Genomic DNA, 13,512 nt, shown 5'->3' with positions numbered 1-13,512 from the left:
ATAATTAGATAAAGCCCTTTGAAAGGTGATATTTAAGCTAAAGTCCAAAGGATACTCCTATGGGAATTACTGTTATGTATAGGAATTTCCAAAGCTGAATAGAGCTGAGCAAGTTCAGGATGCTGACAGGTTATTTTACCTGAGGGGAAATAGAAAGGGAAAGGAAAGAAGAAGGTGAAGTTGAAGATATGGACAAGGCCAAACCCTTTGGAAATTACATGGAATAAGGAATTTGGATTTCACCTGAAGTTATTTTCAAATGAGAATAAGGAGGACTATGGTCCAGCAAAAATTTTCAACCAGCTATCAGCTAATTCAATTCATAGTGTATGAATTGTGTATCTTGACCAACTGAGATTGTCCCAGGTAGGAAAGGCTGGTTCAACATTCAAAAGTCAATTAATGTAATCCATCAGGAAAGGTTAAAGAAGCAAAATCACATGATGGTACAGCAGCAAAAGCATTTAAAACATTCAATAACATTCATTATAAGAATTCTCAGTGGACTTGGAATAGGAGAAAATTTCCTAAACTTGAATAGATGTGCAAACACCCTAAAACTGACATCATTCTTAATGGTGAAGCTACAAGCTTTTATTCTAAAATCAGTGCCATGCTTGGGGGCTTCCCAGCTTCCAGAACCATGAGCAAATTAATCTCTCTTCTTTATAAATTCATTAGGGTCAGTTATTCTGTGATATCAGCAGAAAATAGAATAAAAGACAGTGAGGGACACTATGGGGCAGGTCAGGGGTTGTATAGGAACTCTCTGTACTTTCTGCTCAAATTTCTGTGAACCTGAAACTTCTCTAAAAGTCCTCTGGCTGGAAGCTCAAGAGCAGCAGTTTGGAGATGTTGACAGGTGAGTTTTTGCTGGGTGGGTTATCTATGAAGTTAATTAAATCTTTCTGAAAGTGTGAACAAACAAACAAACAAGCAAACAAACAAAAATACCTGATAGGTATCCAAGATAAGGAAGCAGAAACCTACCTAAAGGTAAGCTAGATGACCCAGGAACCTACATTTGGAGCTGAGTAATAGGAATACCAAAATAAGGTAAGATGGAATAATCACGCCATTTTGAACAGAACGTACTATATACTTTGAACAGGATTATGCATAGATTGGAAGAAGGTCATCAGTGATTGCCTTCTTATTCTTTGTAACTTTGAAAAAGTTGTTTTAAATGTATTTAAGTGTCACTTTACTCTTAAATGTATTTAAGTGTCATTTTACTCTTGAATAATAAATGATTCAAGAGGTTTTGATAATATAGCAAAATGTGCATGAACTATTTCTGCTGTGCCTGATACACAGAAGTGTGAAAAACACATTTTAGGTGTTTTTAAATGACAGTATTAAACCAGCCTGATTCTGCTTCTTAAAACAAATTCATAGATCAATCAGAAAGCCAGTAGAAAACAATTGCAATTTTTAAATTGCTACTACCCAGAACCATATTTTAAAAACTCTCTAGTGAAAGTGCAAGTCAAAATCAAATACTGGGTTATACAAAATAATTCAAATGAAAACACCAACTATCTGAAACCATGGGACACTAAAGCCCGTTCTCAGAGGAAAATTTAAGGTCTTAAATAAATTATTTTGAAAAAAAAGAAAGAATGGATTAAATAAACTTTCAACTAATAGCATAAAACCCCCCACAAAATTAACCTATGCAAAAGTAGGTAGGAGAGCATAATAAAAATAAAAGTGATGTTCTTTATTAGAACAAAATATTAGAGTTATTAAATGTACGTTAGTCTGCTTTCCATTACTGTAGCAAATATTTGAAATAAATCAAGTTAATAAGAGAAAAACTATCTTTTGGCACACAGGTTTGAAGTTTTCAGCCCATGACTAATAGGCCCCTTTGCTTTGGACTAGTGGTGAGGCAGCACCTCATGGTAAGGTGTGTGTAGTGGAGCAAACTCTTCACTTTATTTCTGGAACAAGAAAAAGAGAGAGGGGGGGCGGAAATTGTTGCCCCACAATTCTTTCCAGAGCATCCTCCCCAAAGACCTAAAACCTGCCACTGGCCTCACATCTACAAATATATCTTGTATATTTCAGCTGTGCATCCATCAGGTCCTGAGCTTTTCTTTTTTGGTATGCTTCTGATGGCATATTCTATTTCACTGCTTGAAATTGATCTATTTAAATTGTGTATATCATCTGATTCAGTTTGGGCAAATCATATGACTCTATAAATTTGTCCATGCCTCTGATATTTTCTGTTTTATTGGAGAACAAATTTTCAAAATAATTTCCAATCATCTTTTGTATTTCTGTAGTGTCCATCATGATATTAATGTCTTGCTGATGTAAGTTCCCTTAAGCAGTATGAAATGTCCTTCTTTATCCCTTTTGATTAACTTTTGCTTGAGGTCTACTCTATTTGATATGAGGATGGAAACCCCTGCTTGTTTCCATAGATCATGTGAGTGGTGTGATTTTCCCCAATCTTTCACCTTCAATCTGTGGATGTCTTTTCCTGTGAGATGAGTCTCTTGAATGCAGCATATTGTTGGGTCTTTAAAAAAAATCCAATCTGCCAGCCAATGTCTTTTGATTGGTGAGTTTAGGCCATTAACACTCAGGGTTATTATGTGTATTCTCAGCCATTTTTGGTATTTAACTTGACCTGGTTTGTCCTTTGGTTGGCCTTTCCTTTAGTGTAGTTCCTTCCTTGGCAGATTTTCATTTTCTCCTCATGAAATATTTTTCCAAGAATGTTCTGTAGTGCAAGCTTTCTTGCCGTAAATTCTTTTAGTTTTTGTTTATCATGGAAGGTTTTTATCTTGTCATCAAATTTGAAGCTTAATTTTGCTGAATATAAGATTCTGGGTTCACATCCATTTTCTTTCAGAGCTTGGTATATGTTGTTTAAAGATCTCCTGTCTTTGAGGGTCTGGGTTGAAAATCTGCTGAGATCCAGATTAGTCTTCCCCTATAATATAATCTGATTTCTTTCTTTTGTGGCATGTAAAATTCTATCCTTATTCTGTATACTAGTTATTTTCATTATAATGTGTCTTGGTGTAGATCTGTTGTAATTTTGAACATTTGGTCTCCTATAGGTCTCTTGTATTTGATTTTCCAATTTATTCTCCATGCTTAGGAATTTTCTGATATTATTTCATTGAAGAGATCGTGCATTCCTTTGGTTTGAATCTCTGAGCCTTTCTTTACCCCCGATAAATCTTAGATTTGGTCTTTTGACGCTATCTCACAATTCTTGGATGTTATGTTATCTTATCATTCTTACTGTGTGGTCAACTTTATTTTCAATATTATATATTATATACTTTATTGCCTGAGATCCTGTCTTCCAAATGATCTATTCTGTTGGTAATGCTTTCTAGTGAGTTTTTAATTTGGTTTATTGTTTCCTTCATTTCAAGGATTTTTTTCCCCAGAATCTCTCTCTTTCTTGAAATAATCTCTTGCTCCCTCTATTTGCTCTCTAATCTCTTTGTTGGTGTGACGATGGTTGCCTATATTTGCTCACTTAGGTCATTCTTTAATTCCCAGATAATTATAATTATGTATATCCTGAACTCCTTCTCTGACATTTCATCTGCTGTGCTATTGATGGATTCTATTGTCATAATATCTTGGTTTGTTTGGGGCACTTTCCTCCCTTGTTTTTTCATGACGTCTATGTGTCTTCCTTTCTTGCACTGTAGATCTGAGGTATTGCAACTTCTACCCTATTATCTTATAGAGTCCCTACAGGTTACAAATACCTCACTTTTAAGGGGGATAGTGATATTACAGCATTCAACATAACCAATATGTAGCAATAAATCATAACTTATCTTCTATTTTGACAATCACAGATTTGTTGCTATAAACAGAAATGCTGAGTTTGGGTTATCTTCTACCATACAGTGAATAGGTTTGCATAATACTTTACAGTTTCTAATTGTAGAGGGAGGAGGTAGGCTGTAATGTGTATAAGGTAGGATGTAAGAATATAGAGGTATTAGATTATATGACTAGTGAAAGAGTAATCAAAAGAAGTTGGCTGTTAGCAGGAGAAGCAGGAGAGACTACTCTGAGACAGGATAACTGTTAGCACCCCTAGTAGAGATACCTCTGGTGCAACCAGGCCTGCAGGGACTTTGGTGACGTTTTACCAGGTCCTGATTATTGTCCCTAGATAGAAGCAGCACTCTCTCACTTTGGTGGCTGTGGCGGGTCAAGCCTATGGGTACCTTGATGTTGGGCTATGGAGCCACACTTTGGTGAATAGGGAACTGCATGTGGGCATGGTGTGCCTTTCTGGGGCAGTGGGCCAAGTGGTACTAGGGTGGGCCTCCGTCATAAATATGGTTCTTAAGTGCATTAGTTAATTCTGCATCACTTTATGAACAATACATTAGGATAGAAGAATAAGTTGATTTTTCTTAAAGTAGAAATATAAATATTAAAGCCAAAAATCAGTGTTCATAATAGTCAGATGTTAAAACGAGTCTTTGTTTTTCAAGAGTCATTTTGAAGCAGAATGTTCTTCCTCCTTATGTGAGTAGTTGTGTCAAAACAGAAATACATGAGACAAAAATGGGATTCTGACATCCAGTGGTGCTTCCCTAATTGAGGTGAGAAAATTCAGTGTCATCAGGAGTGCCCTCAAGCCTCTAGCCTCTTCCACCTGGTCAGTGAGTTAGTCAGCTTTTCTCCACTGTGACCAAAATACCTGACAAGAACAACTTAGAGGACAAAAAGTTTATTTTGGATTCACAGCCTTAAGGGTTTAGTCCAGGGTCTGCTGATTCCATTGCTCTGGGCTTGAGCTGAGGTAGAATATCATGGAGGAAGGGCATGGGGATGATGTTTACACCAGTGGGAAGGAGAAAGAGAAGAAAGGAAAGAGAAGAGTCAGAGAAACAGAAACAGAGAGAAAATGTGCATATTCAAAAATCCAGGGACTAAGATACAATCCTCAAGGACAGGCCCCCAGTGACTCACTTCCTCCAGCAATCCCCCACCTGCTTACAGTTACCATCTGGGAGTCCTTTCAGATTATTAATCCGCCAAATGGATTAATCCACTGATGAGATTCCAAGCTCCCATCATTGTCTTAAATTCTGTCCTCTGAACCTTCCTGTGTTGGGGTCATGCTGTAAAGATGTGACCTTTTGCAGGGATATTTCTAGATCTAAATCATAACAGACCATGTCCTTTCTGTTGTGCACTTCAGTATCCTCACCATTCTCACCACCAGAGAGGCTTCGAGTGCTGCTGCTTCTTGTCAGAGGTCACAATTTGAATCTTTTGTGGGCAAACACCAGTTAAAAATAGGTACCAGGAGCTTGGAGGGTAGCTCAGTGGTGGAGTGCTTGCCTAGCATATGTGGGCACCCAGTGTGATCCTCAACAATGCATAAATAAATAAATCAAATAAAGGTATTGTGTCTATCTATCACTAAAATAATTAAAACAACAACAACAACAACAACATAGGTACCAAATAAAATCTAAGCTGTTTAAATAAGGGTAGCTTCTAATACCTTAACGATCCATTGTTCAGACTTTTGGAATAACATGAATTCACTACTTTCTCCTTGTCCTCTTGGAAACCATCCAAACACAACAAGAGGCATTGTTTGTTTGCTTGTTGTTTGTTACCAAATGGAGAAAAAAACTGAAACCTGCTACATTTTGGACACACCTGGATGTAAATTCCCAGAATAACAGTGTCCATATGTAGTTTTTTAGGAAGTTCTCTCAGCGTCAGCTTGAAATGGCTTTTCAAGAGTGGAAATGTGCATAAGAATCCTGCTTGGCCATATGATGACGATTTTCCTCCTCAGCTCAAAAATCCCCACAGAGAACCTGATAACTTCCCTTATCCAGAAAAAAAAAATGTGTCTTTTTTTTTTTTTTTTGGTACTGGGGATTGACCTCACATCCCCAGCCCTATATTTGCATTTTATTTAGAGACAGGGTCTCACTGAGTTGCTTAGCTCCTGCTTTTGTTGAGGTTGGCTTTGAACTCATGATCCTCCTGCCTCAGCCTCCCGAGCTGTTGGGATTACAGACATGGGCCACCGCACCCAGCAAAACATGTGACATTTGAAGAGACAAGATGATCATCTAGGTCTACTCAAAAGAGCCTGAATTCTTCCCCTACTATTCATCCAATCAACTGGCAGCTCCTCCCATCTCCCTTCCTATACGTTGTTACTACCCATCAAATTGGAGAGACATATTTAAACTTCCTTAGCTCTATTACCTTCTAGCTTCAATAAATTTGCCTTTTTTTGGAAAATTCACTCATATTAAGGCTTTTATGTGAATCAGGCAGTGATCTTTTTCTCTGTCTCAAAACACATCCTTTGAAAGAGTTGTCCAAAGCAGTTGACTGTTCATAGGAGTCCCTTAAATTGGAAAGAGCAAAGAGGAAGACAGATTAATAGTATTAACATACATCAAAAAATACCCCTCAAAAGTGTTTTTAATGGTAAGAAACAAGCCATGAAAAAAAGAGAGAGAAACATCATAACCAAATGATCAAAAGCAACTTTGCAAGCAATGGGTCCATCAGCAGCAAGTGACTCTTAAGGTATCTGAGAATTCAGGATCCCTTGTGAGATACACCTGCCAAAGACATAAACTGAATTGAAATATAAAGAAAGGGTAGACAGACCTAATTAGGAGTACACAGGACATTCTGCAAAATAACTGACTTTTACTTTACAGAAAAGCCAATGTCAGAAGATATAGAGAAAGATTTAGGAATAATTTCATATTAAAGAAATACATGCTGTGCCTATGACAGTAAAATGAAGTGTTTGAAGTGTTTGAACTTGAATTCTCTTTTGCTACAAAAGAGCATATTATTGGGAAAATTAGAGAAAGGACACCAAGCTGGGTAGATTACATAGTAGCATTTTTTTCAGTGTTAATTTCTTGATTTTGATCACTGTGCTGTGGTAGTGCAATAAAATGCATTTTGTAAATGCTTTGAAATTTTAGGGCTAAAGAGTAATCATATTTACAACTTATCTTCAACTAGCTCTTAAATTGCATAAAAATATAAATAAATTTATGCAAATATATGACAGAGAATGGTAGACAAGAAAATTATATTTCCATGTATTCATAACAATGTAATATATGCTTATGAACAAATACACAAAAAAAGAGAGAGAAGAAAGCCAAAAGCAAATGTAGAAAACAATATATGACTATTTGGGGAAACTGTGTGAAGAGTATCCAGGAATTCTTGCAACTGCTGAATCTGAAAATAAGTCAAGCTTAAAATATTTTAACAAAACCACAAAATATAGAACTACAAAAAGCAAAAAGTAAATAAATAAGTAAAAGAGGCAATGAATACTATTTGTTCAACTTATGCAAATATGTCTGGAGGCCTGGTCATTATCACCAGGTAATAGTGCCTATCATACCTGAGCACAGGCAAAACTTCTGGGATTTAGTTTTTGATATACATACTCATGACCTTTTGCAGGGTTCTTAATGTCCATGAACCTCTGTACAACTGCAAAAAGGGTTCAATAATAGTGCCTATATCAACATATCACTGGAGGTTTAAATCATGAAACACACATAATACCTGATACAAGTCATGAAAATGGTAAGTTTTTTGTAAAACTGGAAATGCTTATTACTCACTAACCTTCACTGAAAACATCATTCTAATACTACTTAAACTGTAAAAAAATAAATTATTTTAATTGTAAAACTAATTTTTCTATAAGGTATTAATTCTATAATTTACTCTTTCCAGCATTATTAGGTGCTGAAGATTTAGCAGTGAGCTTATATTTTGAAGAAAAACAGAAAATAAAGTTTAAGAGTAAAATTCACAGCATGCTAGCTAAAGTATTAACAAAGTGTGAAAGTAAACATTACACATGACAGAAGAATGAGGACTGTTGGGGGTAGATTTTTAAAGGGTGATTACATAAGTCTCCATATATAACATTGATATAAAATTCCAAATAATGTGGCACATATAGAAATATTAACTACTTTAACTTATAAAAATCAACATGGAAATCTTTTGAAAAGAACCAACAGATTCCAACAACACAAGAAAACAATGTAACATGTTGGCCTAGCAAAATTTATTCAGCAAATGCAGAGATTAACCAGTGCCTATCATTCTATTATATAATTTATCTTATCAACATACATAAATATTAAATTGTGTAATCATCTAAACAACCGACAATAATGCATTTTGGAAAATTACACCATTCCTGATATTTTTAAAAGCTTGATAAAATATAAAGTAAATAAATTTCAGCTTTTGTCATCATTATTTTATATTATACTGAATTCAGTAACAAATACAATTAAATAGGAGATTTTTATTATCAGTGTTAGAATTTGGAAAGAGAAAGAAGCTGAAGATAATGAAAAAGGGTAAGTATGTACCCAGAAAATTATAAAGAGAAAAAGAAGCATTTCCTAAAATTGAAAACAAACCACCAAATAAGTATAACTTTCATAAAGTTGTTGACATAACTACAAAGAGAAATGGATAATATAAGTAAAATGTAAACAAATAATTTAACTGTAAATCTCTAGTGGATTAGACATGAAAGCTTAAAAGAACTGCAAAAAATGGCAAATTGAGATGAGTAGAAACCATTTTTTATTAAGTTGCATTAGTGTTATTTTTTCTTTTTAAACATTTTTAGCTCTATTTTTTAAAAAATATTTTAATCTTTTGTATTGGTTCTTTTAAATTGTATTTTATTGGTTCTTTTAAATGACAGTAGAATCCATTTTGACATAATTATAAAAGCATGGGATATACCTTGTTTTAATTCAGTCCCCAATAATTGATAAATAGGAATCATACATGTTTTGGGTGTAAACATGATATTTTGTATATGTGTACATTGTGAAATGATCACCACAATCACCTCCCCTCATCACCTCACACAGTTAAACTTTAATTTTTTGGGAGGTGAGAATACTTTCCTCTTAAATTTCAAGTATACAATATTGTTAACTATAGCTACCATGCTGTAATCAGACATCAGAAATCACTTATCTTTTTTTTATTAGTTCTTTTTAGAGATACATGAGAGTGAAGTGTATTTTCACATATTGTACACACATGGAGGATAACTTATTAGGATCCTTTTCTTGTGGTTGTACGTGATGTGAAGTTACCTTGGTCATGTATTCATATACTAGGATAGAAAAGTTATGTCTAATTCTACATCCTTCCTATTCCCCCCACCTTCCCTTCCCTTCATTCTTCTTTTTTTAATCCAGTGAACTTCTATTCTTCCCCTCCCCACAATCTTTGTTGTGGGTTAAAATCCACATATCAGAGAGAAATTTGACCTTTGGTTTTTGGGACTGGCTTATTTCACTTAGCATGATATTCTCATGTCCCATCCATTTACCAGTAAATTTCACAATTTTATTTTTCTTTATGGATAAGTAATATTTCACTGTGTATATACCATATTTTATTTATTCATTCATCTGTTGAAGGGCACATAGTTTGGTTCCATAGCTTGGATACTGTGAATTGAGTTGCTATGAACAATGATGTGGCTATGTCATTGTAGTATGCTTATTGTAAGTCCTTTGGGTATAAACTGAGGGGTGGGATAACTGGGTCAAATGGTGGTTCCATTCCTAGTTTTCCGAGGAATCGACATGCTGCTTTCCAGAGTTGTTGCTCCAATTTGCAGTGCTGCCAGCAATGTATGAGTGAACCTTTCCCCCCACATCCTTGCTAACATTTGTTGTTACTTGTGTTCTTGATAATTGCCATTCTGATTAGGGTGAGATGGAATCTCACTCTAGTTTTAATTTGTAAGAAATCACTTATCTTGATAAGGAAGCTTCATAACCTCTGAGAAACATCTCCAGTTTTCCCCTACCCTCCTGTCCTGGTGACCAGCATTCTGCTGTTTGATTCCATGAGTGGAATTATTTTGGGTATGAGTGATACCATGCAGTATTTGTCTTTCTTTGTCTGACTTATGAAACTTAGCATAATGTCCTCCCAGGTATTCCTTTGTTTTCACAAATGATAATATTTCTCTCTTTGTTATAATATTTCTCTCTTTGTTAGAAGAAGATAATATTCTATCTACATACATGCATCATGTTTTCTTTATACAATCATATATCAATGGTTACTTAAATCATTTTCATATGTTGATTTTTGTGAATAATGCTGCAGTGAACATAAAAGTGCAGTCTCTTTGGGATCTATATTTTATATATACAAAATATGCATAATTAAATATGCATAATTAGAATTTCTAGATGATATATCTATTTTTAATATTTTGAGGATGCTGCCTACTGTTTTTCATAATGTCTGTGCCATTTTTTATTCCCATTAACTGTGTACAAAATTCCCTTTTCTCCATAGAGTTGTATATACTTGTTACCTTCTTGATAACAGCCATTCAAAAAGATGTCAGGTCGAATCTCCTTGTGGTTTGATACACATGTCCCTGATGACTTGTATTATTGAACCCAGGAGGTATTTGAAAATGTGCTTTTTTTTTTGTTGGCTAACTTATATGTGTGTTTGTTTGGTTGTTTTATTGTTTGGTTTGGCACTAGGAATTGAACCCAGGGTTGCTTTACCACTGAGTTACATCCCCAGCCATTTTTTATTTTTTATTTTGAGAACAGTTGCTTAGGGCCTCACTAAGTTACTGAGACTGGCCTCACACTTATTATCCCTTGCTGCCACCATCAGAATGGCAGGGATTGCAGGCATAAGTCACCTTGCCTTGAATTTTTTGATATTCACCCTTATCAGATAAATGAGACACAGTAAAAGTAATACTGTTAAAAATTCATTGTATTCAAAGCCTACTTTAAAAACAAGAAAGAACCTCAAATTAAAAACCTAACTAAAAACCTCAAGAAGCTAGAAAAAGAACAAATCAACCTAAGTTAGCAGAAGGAAGGAAATAATGAAGAATAGAATGGTTATAAATAAATCAAATAATGAAGATTTTAATAAGAGAAAAATATTTATAAAACTGTTGTTTTTTTAATAAAATTAAATGAAGTTGACAAACCCTCAGCTGCAAACCCTCAACTACAAAACACCTATGAAAGAAATCAAATAACATCTAAATCTAAATATGTGAGGAGGTAACCCACAGCCAAGAACTAGAAAATGCATTAGTGTGAAGATCTCAAAACTCCAAGTTGATTGAAAGAGCAGTTCTAAACAACAACAAACCAGTGAGTTTTTTTTTTCTTTTTTTGAGAATTTGACAAGTTGATTAAAAAATTTGTGGAAATGTAAAAAGCTAGGATAGCCAAAATAATTTTGAAGAAGACTCACAGTACCTGATTTGTACACAGATCGTGATGTCTAGCATTAGAGAAAGGATGTACATAGAGATCGACCAGACACAACAGAGCCCACAAACAGACCCTTGCCTGGGTGATTTTGTTGACAAAAATTGCACAGGTAGTTCAATGAAGAAATGGTAATCTTTTCAACAAATGATGAGGAGGTAATTAGATATCCATTTTCAAAGAGTGAACTTTGGTTAATACCTCACAACATAAATATTAAACTAGTAGCTTATAGACCTAAATGTCAAACCTAAGCCTATAAAATGTCTAAAAGGGAACTTAAGAGAAAAATTTTGTGACATTGGGTTAGGCAAAAGTTTCCTAAATGTAGAAATAAAACCATGATCAATAAAAGAAAAAATGATGAATGGTACTCCAATAAAAATGGCAAAATCTGCTTTTCATTGGACACTTTCAAGAGAACAGATGACAAGCCAATAGACCATAGAGGGGCAGAGAGTAATTGCAAATTACAGGACCAAGTAATAATTTGTTCTCAAAATGTTTGATATGCACATAAATTCAATAATAGCTTCATAAAGTACACAGAAGAACTGAAGAGATGTTTAACCAAACAAGATATCTAAACCACAATTAAGCTATGAAAAGATGCTCAATATCATTATTCATTCATAAAATTAAAATTAAAGCCTTAACATGTAATAACTGCAAAACAATTAAGATGATTTAAAAACTGTAAACTCAACAGTTCCAAGTTCTGACCAGGATCACTTGTTGAACCTGAGAATGTTATTTGTTGATAGGTAGGAAGCAAAAATCTACAATCTGGAAAATAATTTAAAAAATCCTCATAAAGTAAAAAAAGAATCCTTGCCATAAAAACCTGTATCTTCTACTCCTAGGTATTTATCTGAATGTAGTGAAAACATATATTTATTCAAAAATCTATCAGTAATAAACATGTACATACATTCATATTAAAGCAATTATTCATAACTTCAAATATTTGGAAACAATCTGAATAATTCTAACTGGGAAAGGGCTAAACAAACTTATAAATCCATAATTCTAACACTACCCAGCAATAAAAATGAATGATCGATTTATGCCCACACATTATTATTATTAACCTCACACACATTATACCATGAGAAGAAGACAGATCCAAAGACTACATATCTCTATATGTCACATTCTTGGAAAGGTAAAACTAGAAGGACAGACTTGGGTTGGCTTTTGTCAGGATCTTCAAGAAAGGGAACAGGCAACTTCAAAGTTGCACAGGGAAATATTTTAGGGTGCTCGGACACTGGGCCTACTGATAGTGTCAGTGGTTTACACAGCTAATGTGCTTGTCAAAACTTAAAGAACTATAGTCTAAATAGGGTGAACTATGCACTGTGAATATTATTCTTACTTCCAAATGAACAAAACAAATGTAAATGTTCTCTATCTAAACCATCTATACTTGGAAAATACAATAGAAGTCAAGATCTCATTTACAGAACTAACATAAAAGACAAACTCCAAAGGACTAAATTTTAAAGAATCATACCAGATATCTGTGAAAGAAATATAAGGCACTACTTACCATAACAGAACCCAAATTTGGGCATAAAAATTACTTGATTGCAGAATTATTTGTTATTGAAAAAGGTTGGGAGCAACATGAAGAGAACTGGATGTTAATTTTATAAAAATCTTTATAAGGTGTTATATAGTAAAAGGAAAACTGAAAATGTGGTACATCTATGTGGACCATAATAGGAAGATGGCCAAGAGGCTGAGAGGGAATGCAAACTTTCATACATAAAAATGTAGCCACTTGTGCTTATGTGTGAATATGCCTGTATGAGCGAAAATTCTCATCTGAAGAATCTCCGAAGAGCATTTCAGTTACTGCAGCTCAGAGTGGCACTAGGAAACCTTGTGAGAGATGGGAAGATTTGTTCCACAATTGTATCATTTGTATGGGTTCTTTGTTTTTGATTTGTTCTGTATTTGGGGTGCTGGGGATTGAACCTGGGACCTCATGCATGTTGGGCAAGCATTCTACCACTGAGCTACCTCCTCAGGCCCTGGGTTCCATCTTTTAATATTTATAAGTATCTATTATACTTATTTTTTATATTTCAAAAAGTAAAACTTTACACTGAAAATCTCATGTTATACAATTTAAATCAAAATAATATAGCATTAAATATTTAGCAAGCAA

The sequence above is a fragment of the Marmota flaviventris genome, chromosome 9, assembly GCF_047511675.1.
Source record: "Marmota flaviventris isolate mMarFla1 chromosome 9, mMarFla1.hap1, whole genome shotgun sequence".
Classification (NCBI taxonomy): Eukaryota; Metazoa; Chordata; class Mammalia; order Rodentia; family Sciuridae; genus Marmota; species Marmota flaviventris.
This window is presented reverse-complemented; position numbering follows the sequence as displayed.